This window comes from Trichosurus vulpecula, chromosome 6 (assembly GCF_011100635.1).
Source record: "Trichosurus vulpecula isolate mTriVul1 chromosome 6, mTriVul1.pri, whole genome shotgun sequence".
Lineage (NCBI taxonomy): Eukaryota > Metazoa > Chordata > Mammalia > Diprotodontia > Phalangeridae > Trichosurus > Trichosurus vulpecula.
The window spans coordinates 170,275,852-170,297,048 of NC_050578.1; the positions used below are offsets into that span (position 1 = coordinate 170,275,852).

The 21,197-nt window shown below is 39.1% G+C and overlaps 1 protein-coding gene and 1 pseudogene across 1 annotated transcript in view; both read right to left on the reverse strand.

The window, feature by feature from the left end:
• Positions 1-21,197, reverse strand: part of C6H4orf19 (chromosome 6 C4orf19 homolog) — a 90,074-nt gene that overhangs the window by 18,102 nt on the left and 50,775 nt on the right. The window lies entirely within an intron of this gene.
• LOC118853403 lies at positions 1,734-2,902 on the reverse strand (annotated as a pseudogene).

Consider the following 21,197-nt stretch of genomic DNA (forward strand, 5'->3'; position numbering starts at 1 on the left):
TGTAGAGGAAGAATGTGGGAGGATTATAGAGGGCTTAAACTTGATTTAGCAGGCATTATAGAACAAATTGTTCTTTGAGCAAGAGAAATGATGCAAAGAAAGTGATGCTTAACAAAGATTAATTGGGCAGTAGTGTATGGGATGGACTGGAGGGGAAAAGGGCTATGAGCAGAGAGATTACTGTGAGGTTGTTGGAGGTATATGGATGAAGGGTGATGCTCATATGGACCAGTATTGTGGCAGTGGGAATGGTGGGACTGGGGATGAATTCAAGAGTATTTCAAAAACAAAAAGTGGTAAGACAAAGTAAAACACTAAAATTTTTGGGATTAAATATAGGTAAAGGTCAAAGATGATTCTAATATTTAGTCTAGGAGGTTAGAAGAATAGTGATACAACTGACGAAATGAGAATAATTAGGGAGGGGAAGAGGAGAATATGAGAATGAATTTGGCTTTGGACTTGTTGAGTTTAAGCTGATGGAGGAACATTCTATTAGAGTTGCACCATGGCCACTTGGAAATATACAATTTAAATACTAGTGAAAGATCAGGGCTATAGGGAGATAGAGTTTTGGGAGCCATCAAGGTAGAGGTGATATTTGAAGAAGATTTGATGGGACAAAGTCACTGAAGGAGTAAGTGTAGACAGAAAACACAGAAGGCAGATTTCTATCTATCAATAGTATTTCTGCACTTGGAAAAGTTGCCAGGAAACCAGCAAAGATGGTAGAGTAGGAGGAAACAGACAGCCTGGTTCTTTTTTACAGCTACTGCAACAAATATCTAAGAAGAATACGAGATGCCATAGTTACTGGAAAAGCTGAAGAGAAAGTTCAGTAAGTCATTCCTCTAGCTCAAGATTGTAATGTCAGCCCATAGCCAAATGATGAAAAGAGGAGCTCTGGAACAGGGGTAGGCCTGAAGATCCATTGTTCTGACCCTGGGAAAGGATGCAGGTCAGGTGTAGACAAGGTGTAAATCAAGCCTGCTGCTTGATTGCTCTGACAGAGAAGGGGCATTGTTGATTCAACCCAAGGGTGCAGATTAGTACTGGGCCTATAGTTCTATCTTTCTGATCACAGAACATGCAAAGCTCAGATCATCAGAGAAGTGACCTGTGTACTAAAGCAGATTGCTTAAGCCTCACTGAAAGTTTGCATTTCTCTGGACTGAGCTGCCCCTTAGTTCCTTGAAGAATGCAAAATTCCGTGCTTGGAGATTGCAGTGACAAGGCCTCAAATAATATAAGCCAAGACAACATGAGGCCCCAATTTTCTTCTAGAGCTACACAGAACCTAGCCCTAACACAAAGTCACAATTTAGGAAACCAGGCAGGAAGAATGAGGAAACACAAATAGAAACAGACAATAAAGGGCTATTATGGGGAGAGACACTCCCAAGACACAAACCCAGAAGAGAATGACTCCAAAACTTCTACAAGAAATATAATAAAGAAAAATATAGCTTGGTCACAATTTGGGAGTGGTTTTTATTATGCTTTGATGATCTTAAAGGCAGAAAAGAAAGGAAGGGAGAGGAAACGAAGGGGAAGGAACAGTGAGGGAACTCACAACGTAATCAGGATGTGCAAGAAAAAACCTATACAAATAAGGAGACAGAGGTTGGAGAAGCAGGCATCATTTGTACTTTTTTTTCCTTTCTTTCTTCCTTTTTTAAAAAAATCATTTCAATTTATTGATAATCCATTAGCTCCAGGCTGGCTTGGAAACATTAGGCAGCATCTTCTTTAGCAACATGGTCCTTTTTGAGACCACTGAGACCACTCAAAAAGTGGTCTCAGGAAAGTTTTCTTCTTCACAGTCTTGAACCAGCCATGGCCAAATTTGGAGATGATGCTGATGAATTTCAAGTCAATGTTCCCCAGAGCCCGACATTTAGTCTGTACCAGCAGATTTTCGTAGGGTGAAGACATGTACTTAGTCCCAACATCATAGCCTTTCAGCATGATAAAGTCATTGGTCACTTTACCATACTGGACAAATCCTCCCAAGAGTTTCTTGTCAGACAGGGTGTAATTAGTGAATACACGGTTTTTGATCAGTTTCCCACACTTGATCCGATATACCTGGCTTATAGATCATTTGGTTGATCTCAGGGCAGTGATGGTAGCACTTCTGACCAGCCTGAGCCTCAGAGAATGCCATAAGAGTAGGGTGCCAACCTTCAATACAGACAATCTTATCCAGACCTCAGTGGTTTTTTTCAGGGTAGTTTCTTTGTGCGCCAGCAGCTGGTGATATCTTTGTAACCGATGTCATTGGTCACTCCAATAATATCAACCAACTTATTCTTGCACGTCCAGTCTAGTTTCTCAGGCATGCTCCCTCCATTCACCTGTATCTCCATCAGGTGAGACTTCTTCTGTCTCTGAGAGAGCAGGTACTTCTGAGTGCGGGCAATGACTTGGATCACCTGGCAGCATTTTTTTTCATGCTGTTGAAGTCTTTCTTCAATGTTTCTTCCCATCATCACCCAACCATTACTTGCAATACTTGGTGAAGGCCTTCTTCTTGGACTTGTGCCAGTTCTTGTAGAATTGCCTCTTACACTCATCACTGATGTGCTCAGCAAAGATTGTTTTGAAGGTCAATAAGGGTTTGCATGTAGTCCATGATATGATTACAATGACCACGAATGGTAGCTCCACAATGGTAAACAACTCAACTACTTCCTTCTTGTTCACCTTACAGCCAGGTTTGTCCACTTCCTGGATGATGTGGATAATGCCTACCTTATAGTCTGGAAAGGCAATGAGGTGATGGGTTTGGTGGGGTCATCTTTAGGGAAGATTTCACCTTCACATGATGTCTGCTGCTTTGCTTTCAAGGCAGGAAGTCCAGAGACCCACGCCTGGGAGCAAAGAATTTCCAATGGGACATACACAACTGCCACTGATGTGATCTGAGAGAGCTGTATATTGCTTTTAATTGAACCAATTGAAGGAGGGTGGAACACAAACAAACACACACACACATACACACACACTCAAAAAGTTTGGTGTAGAAAAACATTCAACTGAACAGGGAAACTGGAAAGAATAGGGAGAGTTAAAGGGTGGAATAAAAGAGAAGGCAGAATCAGGGAAGGATTAGTCATAAGCAAAATAAAGCTAACTTTAGAGGGTATATTGGGCAGAGAGGCATAAAAGGAAAGAAAGATAAAAACCTGTGATTGGAGTTTGGGAAGGCATCCCACATAAAGCACTGGTGTTGAGCACACTTCTGTCTTACCACCTTTTTTTATTTGTAAATAAGGGGCAGACAACCATGAAGGAAAGGTATAAAAGAGCAGAATAGAGGAAATACACAATTAATAATCATAATTGTGAATGTGAATGGTATGAAATCACTCAAAGTGGAAGAGGAAGGCAGACTGGTTTAAAAAGCAGAATCCAACAATATGTTTTTAAAAGAAACACACATGAAAACATAAAGATTTATACAGAATTAAAGTTAAGGGTTAGAAAAAAATCTGTTAAGCTTTAACTGGACTAAAAAATGCTGATGGATCATGCTAAAGATCATGATCTCAGGCAAAGTAGTAGCAAAAATAGACTTGGTTAGAAGAGATAAACAGGGAAACTGCATTGAGCTGAAAAGTACCATAGATTGTGAATTACTCAGCAAGTATACACTGGATACTTGCAAAAATATAAAATGCTCAGATTAATAGAAATGTAAAATAGGGAACAAGCTGTAAACAAACTTCAAAGAAAAAATATGGTATGATCAGATATATTTACAAGTCAATTCTCTCAAACATTCAAAGAATGATTAATTCCACTATTACTCATATCATTTAAAAAAACAGCAAATGGGATCCTATGACATTTCTTTTATGATACAAATATAATTTTAATATCTAAACTAGGTAGAGTCAAAACAGAAAAAGAAAATTATAGACCAATATTATGAATGAATATTGATGAAAAAATTTAAATAAAATATTAGCAAAGAGGTTCTACATCCAGGTTGGATTTATACAAGGAATGTACAACAGGAAGGAAATTACATACATAATAGAACATGTTAATAACAAGAACAATAAAAACATAGGATTATATCTCTTGATGAGGAAAAAGCTTTTTGAAAAAATATAACACCAATTTCTGTTAAAAACATCAAAAAACCCATAGGAATAAATGGATCTTTCCTTAGTATGGTAAGCAGTAGCTATCTAAAACTAAGAGCCAAAATTATATATAATGGGGATAAACTAGAGGCCTTTCCAATAAGAGCTGGATAAAGCTAGGGTGCCTATTGTCACAACTACTATTTGATATGGTGCTAGAAATGCTAGCTATAGCAATACAAGAAAAAAATTACAGGGATAAGCACATGCAGAGAAGAAACAAAATGACCACTTTTGGCAGATGATATGATAATTTTCTTAGGGAACCCTAGAGAGTCAACTGAAATTAACTGAAACAACAATTTTGGCAAAGTTGGAGAATATAAAAGAAATACACAAAAATCACTTGCATTTTTGCATGTTACCAACAAAATCCTGGAGAAGAAATAGAAAGAGATATTTAAAATTAGAATATATAAAATATGTGAGAGTCTACCATTCAAGACACACAGGAACTAGCTGAATACAACAAAAAATTACTTTATTAATTGCTCATGAGTGGGCTAAGGTGGCAGCTAGGTGACTCAGTGGATAGAGTGCTGGACCTGGAGTTAGTAAGACATGAGTTCAAATTCAACTTCAGGCATTTATTTCCTTCCTTCCTTCCTTCCATTATTAAGTGCAAATAAGTCATTAATCAAGTACTATGTTGAGTGCTGAGGGAGATAATTAAGACTTGATTTCTGTTCTCATGGAGCTTATACTCAATATCCTAAAAAAATTATAGTAAATATACCGGAATATAATAAGAGCATAAGAGAATTATGAAGGTACACAAAACTACAGGATATTGGAAGAAGGGAAGATCATTTCTTTTTCTTTTTTTTTTTGGTAGGGCAGTTGGGGTTAAGTGACTTGCCCAAGGTCACACAGCTAGTACATGTGTCAAGTGTCTGAGGCCGGATTTGAACTCAGGTCCTCCTGACTCCAGGACTGGTGCTCTACTCACTGCACCACCTAGCTGCCCCCTGGGAAGATCATTTCTAAATGTGGTGAGGCAGAACTAACACGAAGGCTTTAGAAAGGATATAGAATTTGAGCTGAGCCCTGAAAAATGAAGGGAAGACATTCTTGATAACAATGTATGGTGTGATCAAAAACACATCGATGGCTAGCACCAGATGTATTTGAAGGATAGGAAATAGAACACTTTGGCTGAAACACAGCACACGTGAAAGCTGGAAAGGTATGATGGTGTCAGATTATAGGGGACTTTGAATGCCAGGTTAAGAAACTGAAGAAATTATTTTTTCATTAGGCAACAGACCATTGAAAAGTATTAAGGAGAGAAGTGATACGTGTATAAAGAAGATTAAACTGGGGAAGTATGAAGGTCGGAATGTTGGGGCAAGGACCTGGAGATGGGAACACAAGTCAGGAGGCAGTTGTCATAATCTATGAAGATGGGGATGAGAGCCTGAAGTGATATGGAGGCTCATGGAAGCAAAGAGGAAATCTGAGACTTGAGAAATATTTTGGAGTTGGTAACTGACTTGACGCATGGGAGAAAAGAAGGAGGAAGATCTAGTTGCTTAACACCAGGGTTTCATGTGGGGTTCTCCTTCCCCCACATTTGCATTGATCACCTCTGTTTGTGTCTTGATTCCAAGACTATGTCACTGTCAGAACAGAAATAAAATAAAATAAAATAAAATAAAATAAAATGACCAAGGAGATACATAGCTGAAGTACATTGCTGACATTCATGAAACGATGAGAAATCTACAAGAAGGCCACTCTGTATTCTGGATAAATCCTGTATAAAGGATGGTGGAATGAGAAGGAATTGTGGAAGGTCCTTGAGGGAGGGAACTCTTTTCTTTCTGTCCTTGTATTCCTAATGCCTAATTACAAGTGCCTTGCACATAGCAGGTATTTAAGAGATTGATGAGAAATAACCTTAGAGTAGCTGCCCAGCATTGGGATCACTGGATCAAACCCAATGATCCATTTTATTACTTAAATTTTGCCAAACCATGTTCTGAAGATATTGGACCAGTTTGGAATGTCACTGGCAATGAATTAGTGTACCATCCGGCAACCACATCTTAGATCTTCCTGCCTTCTGACTTTACTCACACCATTCCCTTAGTCTGGAAATCCTTCCCTGCTTATGGATGGAAGAATGAAAAAAGCATTATTAAACACTTTCTCTGTGCAAAGTAATAGGCTAATTGCTGGGAATACAAATAGAAAAGCAAGACAATCCCTGCTCTCAAGCAGCTGACATTCCAAAGGGTGAAGACATCACATAAAGGAAGTTTCAGCTACAAGTCAAAGAGGAAGGCCCTATGGTCCTTAGGGTACAGGAGCAAAACAGATGGTAATCTATTTTATTGTCATTTCCATCGATAAAACCATACTGAATTCTGATTGTGAGCCATTTAACAATGCTGAGGACTTAGCCAACAAGAACTTTCTTTCCCAGGTCTTCCACAGATATGGCTGCTGAGGAGTTAGGAGCTGTAGAGGCCATTGATAAGTTTCATTTCCACAAGGGTTGTTCCCATTGTTGAAGGCTGTGAGATTCAGTCCGGACCCAGGACTGATGGTCTTAGGGTCACACTAATTCCCAGTGCTCTTGAGGTCCTGGAAAACCTACCAGAGTCCAAAGGAATTGTTGGCTTTGGTTTGATCAACCTGGCCTATGATGCCTCAAGTCTCATCCCCACTTGTTAAAATTTTACTTAGGGCAGCACTGAATTTATTGAATAGGAGGTGATGTGGTTAGACCTCCACCGTAGGAAGATCAACTTATTGGCTGAGTAGATGATTGAATGAAGTACAGAAGAGACTTGAGATGGAGAGACCTACCAGTAGACTGTTGCATTAGTCTAGGGATGAGGTGATGAGAGCCTGCACCAAGATGGCGGCAGTATCAGAGGAGAGAAGGGGAATATATGAGATGTCACCAAAGTAGAATCAACAGGACTTGGCAACAGATTGAATATGGGGGTGGGAAAGTGAGATGCTGAGCATGATACCTAGGTTGTGAGCCTGGGTGAAAGGGAGGGTGGTGGTTCTTCTGACAATAATAGGGAAGACAGGAAGATGGAAGAGTTAGGGGCAGGGGAAGATCATGAGTTCAAATCTCATCCCCGATATTTATTACCTATGAACCCAAGAAAGTTAGTTTCTTTAAGCCTTAGTTTTCTCAATTGTAAAATATAGGGCAGGACTAGATAACTTCTAAGATTCTTTCTGTGATCTTATGATTTCAACAAAAGAAAGAGAAAAAATACTAACATCACAAAAATGTGAGATATATAACACCTATTTAAACTTAGGTTTCCCCTAATTTGAATAGTATACTTGAACTTCCTTCTACTCCACCCTTATTTCTCAGAAGCAAAATATTTCCTTATGCTTTCATTTACTTTTGCTCTGGCTTAAGGCCAATCAATTGGTTTCATTCAAAAGTCAGCATCTATTCTGATCATTCCTGGTGACTACAGCGAAGTTTCTCATTGGAGTGCTTATACTACAAACAGTAGTACAATAGCCTAGACTTGTGCACGCTTTAATAGTGTTAAGATTTTATATTTATATTTACTGTTAATTGTTTTTATGAAATTCTTGCCAGGCTTTGTTATCCATGATGCGTCCCAATAAGCTGTCAATGTGTTATTTTTATTGGGAGTGGATTCCAATCAATAAAAACTGCAAGCAGAAACACCAGAGAGACAGAGAGATCAAGTTATTTTTTGACTTTTTTTTTCAACTGGATACATTCTTGTATTATGAATTTTTACCTAAGCTACTGTATTCAAGATTTATAGGATTTTATAGCTGGCAGGGGGCCTTGGAAATCCTCTAGTCTCATGTACAATTAGTTTTTGTTAATCAAACAGAAAGAAAAAAGAAAGTAATTACCCTAAGTTTAATCATCAACCTAACAGAGAATATTTTCCTTTAAAACCTGGACCTAAACTCCAGTGGTAATACAACTAGGGCACAGAAAACTTTCAACTCATAAAACAAATTCCAGGCAGTATTTGTCTATTTGCAAAGCCACTGGACTAGGAGTCAGAATTCCTTAGTTTGGTTCCTATCTTGCCTCTTGAGCTGTATGACCTTGGGCTAATTATTTTAACTCTCTGGTTGCCAGAGAGTTAAATGGACTAAATGAGCTCTAAGGACACTGACGGAGCCAAGATTCCACGCCATGTAACCTGAAAGACAAATGTGGAAAATTCTTTAATCTAAACCAAGCATAAGAGCGTCTGAAGGCAAGAGCATTGTTAATGCAGTAAAAGTGGACATTGACATAGCCCTTGGAGGTTTAAGCCTCATCGCAAGGCTGTATGGGAGAAGTTACAGATTCTAGGATACCCATTTCATGGATAAGAAAACTGAGGCTCAGGAGAAATAAAATTTGGACCTAGAGTTAGCAATTGTCAGAAGTATGATTCAAACTCAGATTTTCCTGACTCCTTATCAATCACACCACATTGCCTCTCGTTTACTTGAAGAATTTTTAAAGTTGCTGCCACATCGAACAATGTGTAACGGGGGTTGAGAACTTACTAGTATCTTGAGCTTTCCCCAGGGGGAATGCTTGTCCCTCTGAGTTACAAATCCCAGGATGACAGTCCATTCTCAACCCCCATTACAAATGTAAATGTTAAATACAACCTATTTAGAAAATAAAGAAGAGGTGTAGGTTATTAGAACTGAAGAGACCTAAGAGTATAACTAAACAAACTCTGTTATATTTATAGACAAGGAAATGGAGTCACAAAATGCCTTACCCACAGTCCCACAGCTAAAAAGAAGGAGTCACGATTCAAACTCACCATTTCTGGATCTTGGAACAAGGATCCTCCATTCTGCCTAGCCCTAAAGACAACTCTCTTGTAAGGTCCTTCAAGCACAGAACTGATCTCCCATTATTTTGCATTCTCCCCTTCCCCCATACTAGAAGCTCAATAAATCCTTGTTTGATTGAAAATAGAAAAAAAAAATAGGGAATTGTAAATAATTGATAAGAAAGACTGAACTATAAATAATCAACAGGAAGGAATGGGAATATTGAATTCAAATCCATCTGGTATGGATTTAAAAAAAACCACAACAGATCTGTGAATAAAAGGCCCTTGGTTCAAATATCAGCTCAGCTACTCACTACCTGCACGACCTTTGGCAATTCCATTAATCTCTTAGAGTCCCAGGTTCCTCCCTCACCTATAAAATGAGAAGCTGGGTTAAATCATCCCTGACGTCCTTTTTAGTTCTGAATCTCTGATCCTAGGATTTTTAGTCTGGCTCTGTGATTTTGCTGGTATTGGGAAATAATGGTGATGAAACTCCTATCAGTGAGGATGTCCTGAAATTCCTACTTTTACTGAACTAAAGGTGGTGGTGGGAGTATACCAAGGCACAGAGAAGTTCATGACTCACCAAAAGTCACACAGCTAGTTACTATGTTAGAGGCTGGACCTAAACTCAGGTCTTCCTGCATCCGAGGCTGGCTCTCTACCCACCAAGCCAACCTGCCTTTCATGACCCCATGAGATAATCCAGATTTAGAACGGAAGGCATATAATAGACCAGTGTTTGATAAATCCAAGATGAGAAAACACTGGGAAAGAGAATCATTATTCATTAAAAACTATTAAGAAAATTGAATAGCTTTATAGTGAAAAATCGCATTAGGGTGATGTTCCTTACGTCAATAAATTCCAACTACATCAATAATGCTTTTTGCATTGAGTTCAAATCCTGCCTCAGATCTTACCAGCTACTTGATCCTTGGCAAGTCACTGAGTCTCTAATACTCAGTTTCCTTGTTTGTAAAATGAAAATAATGGTATCTATCTTGCAGGGTTGTTGTGAGGGTGAAATGAGATAATATATGTAAGGTGCTTTGAAATTTTAAAGTGCTATAGAAATGTTAGCTATAATAAAATAAATTGTGAAGGAAATTATGAAGGAAAGTGCTTATTATTCAACAAATATAAGAAGTTGAGGTAAAGGAAAAAGTACATTTGAATATATGCATAAATGCTTTTTATACAATAAAAAATAACATATACAGACAAAAAAAAAGAAAATAACCAGATTAAGAAAAAATATTTTGGCATAAATATTTCTGATTAAAAACCGACAGCCCAAATAAAGCTATAAGAAGTTGGCACATCCGAATGATTCCCTAGTGAATAACTGTTCTGATCTAATCCAATCCAATCCATTCCAACCCAATATAATCGAGAAGGAATTTATTAGACACTTGCTCAGTATGAGGCACTGTACTTGGCACTTGAAATAAAATGAAAAACAGTTCCTGCTCATAATTGGATTTGGGATTACACCGCTTCAATGGGCAAAGATAGTTAAAAACAATAAAATTCAACGACAGAGCGGTGGTGGAGAAACAGGAAAGCTATTACAGGGCTGGAAGCACTGTGAGTTCGTGCAATCTTTTTGGAAAAGAATGTAATGCTGTATAATAAGAGCTACAAAACCACATGTACCTTTGACTCGGTAATCCCACAACTAGAGCTATACTTTTAATGGTGTTTTTGACGGAGGCAAAAAGACCCATCTGTACAAAATCATTCATAGCAGCAATATTCATAATACCAACAGACTAGAAACAACCCAAGTGTCAAGAGACTGGGGAGTTGTTGAACAAACAGTGATAGGTAAGTGATTATTCCACCATGAGCAATAACAAATATAAAACCTACCAAAATAGATGAGAAAGCCTGTCAGACTCCCAGTTGCTTTTCCTGCTGCTTTCTCATACTTTCAGTGTAGGTGAAATGGTACAGTTTTTTAAAAGCAAGATATGGAACATTAGCTTGTAAATGTATTTAGGATTCCTGTGTGCTGCTGCATAAATGGATCAACTTAGCCTATTGTAGAAAGACAGCACAGTTTATGAATGGAAAGTATATGATTCATGTTTAAAAGTCTAGGTTATCTTATAATGAGAATTTAGATCTAATCATGGCTTGACTCTACACCCAAGTCAGGCAAGAAGCAGAGGTGACCTTTTGTAGTGGGAAGAATGTAAGATTTTGGCTTTACAAGACCATGTTTGAATCTATCTTTTCACGACTCTAGGCATGTCACTTAACCTTGTTGAGCTAGTTTCCACATCTGAAAACTGTTTACGCTCAGAACCTCAAAGGGATGTGGTGCAATGTTTGGTCAACCTTAAAGCGGTATAGTAATGTGAGTTATTTTTGTTTTTTTCTCAGTGCTTGTCTGTGATTATTCTCAGGCAATTGTGTTTCTTATGAGTGTAGCTAGTAGAAAGAACATTGGCCTTGAAGTCAGAAGAAAATAAGTCTGGTACTTTCTAAGTGAGTGGCTATGAAGGAAAAACTTCCTCTCTTTAAGCCTCAGTTTCCTCACCTGTAAAATAAAGATTATAGTTCCATTTCCTACCTCATGGGGTTGTTGTGAGGAAAATGTTTGTAAACCTTAAAGTGCTGGGGAAAGGTGAGCCATTATTATTACTAATTTGAGAGAAAGTGCTTTCCAAGACACATGATTAAATTCTAAAGAAACAATGCTAAGCTTACTTTGGCAGAAACACCCGGAGCTTCCCCGGGCAGCCCTTGAATGAACCTTTGCATCATCATTTGCAGTTGTGTTTATGTTTGCCTTGCTTGGTTTTGCTCTGTGGTTTTGTCCTCTGTAAATTGGGCCCATAGTTCAATTCCAAGTGTCTGTTTACACTGATTTCTTTTCCTGACCAAGGTTTTTGGGCTCAAGTTGACCTTTCATGGGAGAGATCTCAGACTTCCCTGAGGTCCTGTAGAAACTCCTGTACCTTCCAGGGCTGCCTTGGTCCTAAAGGCTCCAGGAAGTTAACCAGTGCTTTGCACAAGAAAATGTCTGCTTTCTGTGTGAAGCTCCTCAATGGCTGGAGTGTTGGGATTTATGTTGAAAAGAAACAAAGGTGGGATGTACTGCTTCAAGATTTACTGAAAACTAAAGGTCTCAGTTAAATGAGAAAAGTACTAGGCCTAGAGGGCTCTATCCATTGATAGAGTTTTTATATTTTGATCCTTAGTTTAGCTATGTGTCAGTGCAACACTTTTTTTTCCTTTTTAAAAGAAAGCGTGAGCTCCTTACTTCCTTTCTCTGCTTTGTAAACCTTAATGTACTGTATAAGTACTAGCTATTATATATATTATGTCTAACAATTAAAAATGAAAATGTTAATCTAAATTTTTTTTAGGGTGGGAACACTATTTCTTCCTTTCTTTCCTTCCTCCATCCCTCCCTTCCTTCCTCCCTCCCTCCTTTCCTTCCTTCCTTCCCTCCCTTCCTTTCTTCTCAATGATCCAATCTTTAATCAATCAACAAGGAATTGTGTATTTATTAAGCTTCTACAATATGCTAGGCACTGTTCTAAGTACTAGGGATAAAAAGACAAAAGTGAAACAGTCCCTGCTTTCAGGAAGCTTACCTTTTAATAGGACAGACAACATGTACATATATATATATATGTATATAGAACTATATATAATACATATACAGAATATGACATGTAAATGTGATATTTCCTGGCAACTAAGAACCAGTACCAGGGCCAGGAGAATGCCTCATGCCAGAGAAACATTGCTGTTCTAAACCACAACTAGGGGCAGGGGAGGAATGGCACTATAAAACCTAAAGCAATGACCATATTACATGAAGAAATTTAACTCTCTGTGGCTCTCAGCCCATTCCCTGGAAGATAAAACTTCAGACAGTGGTCTCTAGGAAATGTCACTCTAGAGTAGTGAGAGTCTAGGGCTCTTGTAGACTTCCTGGGCATTTGTGAGGGCTCAGAAATGCTTTATTTATCCTGAAGACATCCTCATCCTCATCCCACCCCCACCCCACATCCCCCACCCTCCTGCCTACACACACCGTTTGGGTTTAATTTTCTCCACAAAAGTGTGGCCATAAAGACATCTAAGGTTTTCCAAAAGTCCAAAGGTATGTCAGTTTATCTAACCCTGAGGACAGGACAGGGAGCAATAGGATGTGGCAATGTAAGGACCTCATGAAACAAGTCACCCAGGTTTTAGCCCAGTCAGCATCACTATTTACAGGCAGGCTATGCTCATGTGACTCCCTATCTGCCATGTGCTGTGTAGTATCAGTGGGAGGAAGGATGCATTGGTGAGGGTAAAGCCCTGAGTATGGACTAGGTTTGGTGGTGTAACCTTTACAACTCTCACCCCATTTCAGTCAGCCCAGAAAATCTATAGCCTCTTTCTGGGGCTCTCTACAACCATTACCCAAAGGGTTCTCAGATATAACCATAAATCAGTCTCCTGCTTCTTCTACTATCTTTCCTGCTGATGAAGGGAATTCCTTTGGGATCCTGGGATAAGATAATAAATTAATTGCAATGAATATGTATATGTATGTTCATATACATATATATCACCTTTTACTGAATTTAATTTTTAAGAAAAAAATGTGTTAGTCTAAATGGAATAAAACAAACCTTATTTATATATTCCTTTTAAAAAAATCAAAGGCAACAGTGTGGTATACAAAATTTGCTGTCTGCTTATGATTGATCTTGACTTTTGGCATTATCTGAATGGATTTTTAAAAGGTTAATATTATACATATCATCATGCCTAATTCTTTTCCTCTGGTTACTTAAATGACACACCATAGAAATGATATTGTCCTTTGCTCATTATGAAATGGAATGGAGTTTTTCCCAGAGTGAAGAGGGTTATCCTTATCTTCTTTGCTCCTTGAGAGATGCCTCAGCAGAACAGGAGTATGCTTCTATGTCCTGTTGCTAGGTACCAGGCCTGTCATGTTTGCTAAGGGCACAGTAAAGAGCACTGAAGAAGTCAGATCTGGGCTGTGTAGTCCCAGCTCTGATACGCTTAACAGTTCTGAGCATCAGTTTTTTGTACAATGGGGATAAAAGTACCTGTCTGAAATAAATGGAGGTAATTATAAAATAAGAATCAGAAGAAAGTTTTCTCATTGTTCAAAGAATTCTACAGTTTGGAAGTGACCTCAGGCCAACTACTCCAATCCATACCTGAACAAGGTTGTATTTGTCCTTCGTTTTCGAAGAGGACCATGGCATCAGGGAAATGATGACATGACTGGCAGTTGACTTTGATTTGAGTGAGGGAAGGCTGTGCAAGGTCACCAGCCTCACTTTCTCCTCCAGAGCCATCTGGGTCCAGTGGCCTGATATTCACCAGGATGCTCGACTGGAGATGGTCCAGGATGCATTAGGAGACCCTGGCCCTTTCAGGCTAAGGCCTTTTCAGGTTCTCACTTTGAGTGAGGTAATGCCCACTCAGTGAATAGACCTCTTTAGGAAGTGAGTCAAGGGATGGCCTCTTTAATTAGAAAAAAAAAGAAAAAAAATCAAGTAGGGAGGGGAAGACCCTCAGGGTTGCTCTTCCAAAGAGAAATAGTTACCATGGACATTCACTCTAAGCCAGGAGGGCCCAAAATACAGCTAGTTAAGTGGAACGTGGGCAGGGACCTATTGTGGTCCAATCTATGAGCTTCAGAGTGAAATAGTTATGCCCTCTGTAACAAAAGTAAAGCTAAATGCTTAGGTAGCCTTCACTTAAAGACCTCCGGGAAGGGTAACCCAACACCCCTTTCCCCTAGGCAGCCAATTTGACTTTTGGACAGCTCTAATCATTAAGAACTTTTCCCTTTGCATCAAGCTTAAATGTGCCTTACAGTTATTTCCACTCAGGAGTGGTTCTGCCTACTGGGGACAAGAAGAAAAACCATCTAATCCATCTTTTATATGATAGCTCTTCAAATACTTGAAGATATTTATTACATATACATTAAACCTTTTCTTTTCCTGGCCAGACTTTTTAGTTCCTCCATCTCAACTTCATATGGAATGAGAGGAAGGCCTGACCTTTTAATTAATTTTAATTACCTTTAAACATTTTCTGAATACCCAGATTACTTAACTCAATACTCCAGAACTATCATCTCCTTCATTTCAAAAAATAATGCTGCCTATGATCACAGTAATTTCTTTTTCAAACTTTATCACAGGGTTGATGCTCAGGGATCCCAAGCAGTCCACCAAAACCCCTAGCAATTCACATGAACTATGGTCTAGCCATTCCTCCTCCACCTAGTACTTGCACAGTTGATTCCTGGAACCCAAGGAGAGCATTTTACATTTATCTGTGTTAAATTTCATCTTATTAAGTCTGGCTTATTATTCTAGTCTGTGAGCCTCTTTTTGGATCCAGATGTTGTTGTACAATGCGTTATCTCCCCGCCTAGTCTTGCATCCTCTGCAAATCTGATATGCCTTCACACAAGTCATTGATAAAAACACTGAATAGCACAAGGCTAATTCCTCCACTAACATTCATGCCTCTGCATGGCACTGGATTTTCTCCAAGACTATGCTCATGGAGCACAATCTCTGACAGGCCCAACCAAGTTGGAAGGGTTTCAAGTAGAAGACTAGCCCAGCCCGTGGTCCAGTAGAACTAAATTCAGAGACTCATTACCCGAAGGCTGGCTACCTGGTGATTAATTTCTTTGATCATATTGACTCATGAAGATCATAGTTACCCTGCCACTTCTGACCTGTGTGGTCTTCTGCAATGTCCCTGACTTCTCTGGGTCTCTGTTTAGAAAAACTGAGGCCCGTCAAATGGAGGCATTGAATGAGATGATACCTAAGGGCCCTTCCAACTCTAGAGCCTATGGTCTGCTTTAGTGTGAACCAGTTGGGATTTGTACAGATGAAATCACAGATCTTTAGCATCATCATCAAATATTATTCCCCTATACCTAAGAGTTTATCAGTGTGGGAAACTCCCTCTACCAATGAAGATCAGCTACTCATCTATAAGTTCTAGTCATAGAAAGTTGTCCATGAAACCGAAGAGGTTAAGTGACTGGCCCATGGTCACACGGTCAGTATGTTAGAGGTAGAACATAAACCCAGTCCTTCCTTGGTGGCTACAAAGTAGGCACCCTATCTGTTCTGCCATGCTGCCTCGCTTCACTATTGTGAGCTAACTTATTAATAACATTATTAATACTAATAACAAAAATGAAGATTTATAGGTCAAGGATATGAATAATTAGAAAAAGAAATTGGCCAATTGTATCAAAAGAGAGACCACAGGTGGAAAATCTGAGAGGCCCACAAATACCTTTGTGATAATAAAAGAACAAGCAGGTCTCACCTACCTAAAGAGGCAGATCCTCTTTAGACGATTTATGGGAAAATACGAATAATAATCACGCAGGACTTGAAAGATAGAAAGGCCCATGGGTATATAGTTCTTCTACAACAAAATCTAATTACATTTTGTGGTAGTAAAACACTGGAAATAAAGTAGGGGTCCAACTATTGGGCTGAACAAATTATAGTTACATGAATATATTACTACTATATGCTATAAAAGTGACAAACATGAAAAATTTAGAGAAACATGGGAAGATATCTGGACTAATGCAGAGGTAAGTAAAGGAAACCAGGAAAAAAAATAAAAAAAAAAGAAAGAAAACCAGGAAAACAACATACATAATGATTACAACAATGAAACAGAAAGAATAACACAAGGAACTAAATGATGTGCAATTATAATGACCAAATTTGGTCCTGGAGAAGAGTTGAGAAAATGTACCACCCTTCCCTCATTACAGAGGTTAGAAAATACATGTATGGAATATTGTATTTGCCTTCAGACATAATTGATCCTCTGGGTTTGCTGAATTGACTTTTTTTTCTTTTTTAATCTTTGTTACAGAGGAAGGCTTCTTAGATTGAGGAAAGGGATAAATAGAAGAGAGATAATCGGAAATGAATGTGATATAAAAACAAAAGGCTTCAACATGAAAATGATTTTTTAAAAAAGATCAATGCTCATTTGAAAGCATCATCTGGGGGCTTTTTAACCCAGCCCAGCTGGAGAGGGTAATTTCCATTTTCCAGAATGATATGAGATAATAGTTTGACATAGTAGGGTCAGGAAGCCTTGGAGTTAGGCAGACTTGTCTTTAAGCCTTGACTCTGACACATCCTAGCTGTGACCTGGGCAAGCTGCTCAGCTTCTAAGTGCCCTCAGACAACTCTCTAGGACTATGAATTATAGCTGCAGATTAGAATTTGTGGAGGAACATTGTAAACCTGGAGTTTTCAACACTGACGAAACCATGTATCTGAACAAAACAAAAACAGAGGGTGTATTGGAATTGGCTTCCAAACAGCTGAATCACCATCTCAGCATCTGGGAAGAAACCTACTTTAGACTTGGAATAGACCCCAGAGGTCATCATTTTTATAGATGAAGAATATGAAGCTCAGACAAAGTGATTTGCCCAAGTTACCAATAGAACAAAGTCTTCTAACTCCCAATCCAGTGCTCTTTTCCATGTGTCAGACTGAGGTAATGGGTATCCAGAGGGTTTCAGTACTTTTTGTTCATCTCTGAGAATAATTATAATATCGGTAAAAACAATTTCCCATATATATTTAAATAAATACCCACAGCAGCACTTCTGGCATAGCAGAACATTATAAATGACATATGCACCCACTGATCAGGGAATGACTGGACAAATTGTGGTATGCATAAGCATGTAGGAATAGGGTTTGGAAATGGACCTGTGATTTCCTTGATAAAGGGAAATCTCAGGCAAGAAAACTTCCTCTACCAATGCAGTATTTAGCATCTTCTCTGTAGCTAGGTGGCACAGTAGATACAGAGCTGGGCCAGATAAAGGATCATCTTTATGAGTTCAAATCTAGCCTCATGAATTTACTAGTTATGTGACTTGGGCAAGCTACACAATGCTTGCCTCAGTTCCTCATCGGTAAAATGGAAGGGAGAAAGGAGTAATAATTTATAGAGTACCTACTATGTGCCAGGCACTGTGTTTAAGTGCTTTACAAATATTATTTCATTTGCTCTTCACAACAACCCTGTGTGTTGTTAAGTGCTATTATTATGGCCATGTTATTATTAAGCCCATTTATCATTATCCTCATATGTAAAATGTGAACACCAATAGCACCTATCTCCCATAGTTGTTTTGAGGATAAAATCAGATATTTGTAAAGTGCTTTGCAACCTTTAATGTACTATATACATGTTAGCTATAATTATTTTTCTTTGTTACAAGAGAAGGCTCATGGGATGCAAGGGGTTATATCTGGAAATTGCTATGATATTAAAACAAAAGGCGATAATACAACTTAAATTTTTTTAAATGTAAAAGATATAAAAGGACCTAAAAAATCTCATCAAATTTGACAAGCAAAAGACAAACTACTATGGATGGCTACATCCACTTCCCAAGGAAAATAAATATGAATTTATGTGACTGCATAACTGCTGAAGTGGAGTTGGCTTTTCTTTTGATTTTGAACAAGAGAATGAATAGAATTAACTCTTGGACTTACTTTATAAAGAAACAGTAAAGCCCTCTCTCCCTATGACTTCTCATTTCCCCCAGATGTTATAAGCACACAAATGTTATTGTGTATGTACCCTTTAAAGCTTGCCAAAATCAACGTGCTGGATGGAGCTGAATGCTTCAAGCAGGTGGCAAGCCAGCCACTGTGACCAATCTCTTGTTCTCTGAAATCAAGTGAAGCACAGCCAGGGGGAGCAGAGGGCTTTGTGGAAGAAATGTCACTTAGAATTGGAAAACGTCAGAGTTGGAAGGGAGTTCAGAACTCGGCTAGTTCAAATTCCTTCCTTTTTTGACACAAGGAAACTAAAGTGTAGAGAAAGGAAATGACTTGGCCAAGTTAATTAGTGATAGGGCTCAGATCTTCTGATCTCTCACATCACGGACCCCGAGCTTTTCTGCTCCTGCTGTTGTGTAAATTGCACATAGAACCTCCCAAATGGCTGCAAGAGAATCTCATACACAAGAATGAGAGAGAGCAAAAGTGAGAGAGAGAACGAGAGAGAGAGGGAGAGAGAGAGGGAGAGAGAGAGAGAGAGAGAGAGAGAGAGAGAGAGAGACAGAGAGAGAGAGAGAGAGAGGAGAGAGAGGAGAAGAGAGAAATGGCTAAAGGCTTAAGGATTTTGAGCTCAAAGGAATTTAGAGGTCCAAACTCTGCATTTTGATGAGGAAACCTGGGCCCAGAGAGATTGTGACCTCTTCAAGGTCATTCAGATAGTAAGTGGTCAAATTAGAATTTGAATCCAGGTTTTCTGACTCCAAATCCAGTGCACCACACTGCCCCTGGTCAGAAAGACTTCACAAAAATAGTATTAGGCTTCTGTACTGGTTCACTGATCTTTGAACAACTAAGGCATGTTGCACTGTCATCCTATCCCTTCACTGCAGCTTGTGTCCTCATATGTGGACGAAGTCACAGGCTCACAAAGGAGCCTGCCATCTCTTGCTAGAATGGAAGAGGAATTGTGAGGGATAAGTGTAAAAAGGCTGCAGAGGAATGTGTTGGGGGATGCAGGAGGCAGAGTGAGAGGGAAAACCTGAGAAATGAGAGGAGACTGTACTCCAAGCCATTTCTCCCACTCTGAGTGGTTTATCCCCTTAGGATTAAAAGCAAAATACAATAACTGACAATTTACACACTGCATTATACACTGTTTGCCAATAACTTGGATGCTTCATTTTTGTCTTTGAATCCCTCCCATGTAGCTTAGTGTGGGGGGGGGGTGGGGGAGGGAGAGGCACAGAGCTGATAGACATTGATATTTCTGGGTGTTTTCTTGAATTCTAGCTTTAAGTTGCATAAGTGCATTTGTGTAGTGTGTGTTTGTTTCTTTTTTTAAAAAAATAATCTCTTATGGATGTTTTTAGTCTTCTTTTCTAATGTCTAGTTGTACACAGGATAATTATGATTATTAGGACAAATTAACTCATTCTGTTTCATCTCAAGTCTGTGCAAAATGATTAATGAGTGGATAATTATTACTTGTCTTTGGAAAAAGCCACAACAAAACAAAACTCTTTTTTCCATGAGATTGTAGAGGGAATGGCATTATAATTTTAGACAGTGTAGTCATTAAGAAATCACTGTGAACACAACACAACCACCTCCACCTCACCTATCCTTAAAAAAATCTTTCTGGAAGGCTTATCTCTAGGTCTTTCACTGTGCAGAAGTGGTAACTAGATGGGAGGTGGAGGGGGGTGGGGTGGGGAAGAGGTGTGAAGCAATGCCCAGACAGAGCCCAGGGCCCAGTAGGGGTGGAGAACATGTGGCCTTGAGGCTGCAGGTTCCCCACCCCTGGCCCAGAGGAGTGAGTGTTAGACTTAGCTAAGTTCTATTCTTAGTTCTACATTAACTGGTTGGGAAACACTGTGCAAGTTACTTAGTTTCCCTGTACTGGTTCTCTTGTCTGTAAAACTTGGATGATAATATTAATAATAAAGATAATGATAATGATATTTCTATCACTACTTCAGGAATCTGTAATTTTCACCAGTATGAATACTCCGTTCAATGACAGACTGACTGCAAGGTATCTGTATATTGGTTTTTGGTCTTCATGAGTTGTTGTGGCCAAATGGATTCATTGTCCAGTAACCAGCACTCTGGCAACGAGTCCCTGTATACGTGGCTTGGGAGCCTCTGGAGGATAGACATACAATTCATTTGCTGGTCAGGATGTGAATGAAACCTTTCCACCTTAGGAAGACCTACCAAGCTGGCAGCTAAGTGGTACAGTGGGTAAAGTTCTGGGTCTGGAATCAGGAAGACTTATCTTTGTGAGTTCAAATTTGGCCTCAGATACTAGCTGTGTAGCCCTGGGCAAGTCATTTAAACTTGTTTGCCTCAGTTTCCTCATCTGTAAAATAAGCCGGAGAAGGAAATGACAAACCACTTCAGTATCTTTGGGGAGAAAACCCCAAATGGGGTCACAAAGAGTCAGACACGACTGAACAACAAAAAGGACCTACCAATAGCCTGCACTTGATGTCGTAGGAAACTTTTGAGAAACCAGAGTCCCCTCCATGTCATGATAAGCAGAACTTTAATCTCACTACAAAGACTGCAACAGCCTCATAATTACTTTCCTGCCTCAAGTCCCTCCACACCAGTCCTTCCTATATGTTGCTGCCAAA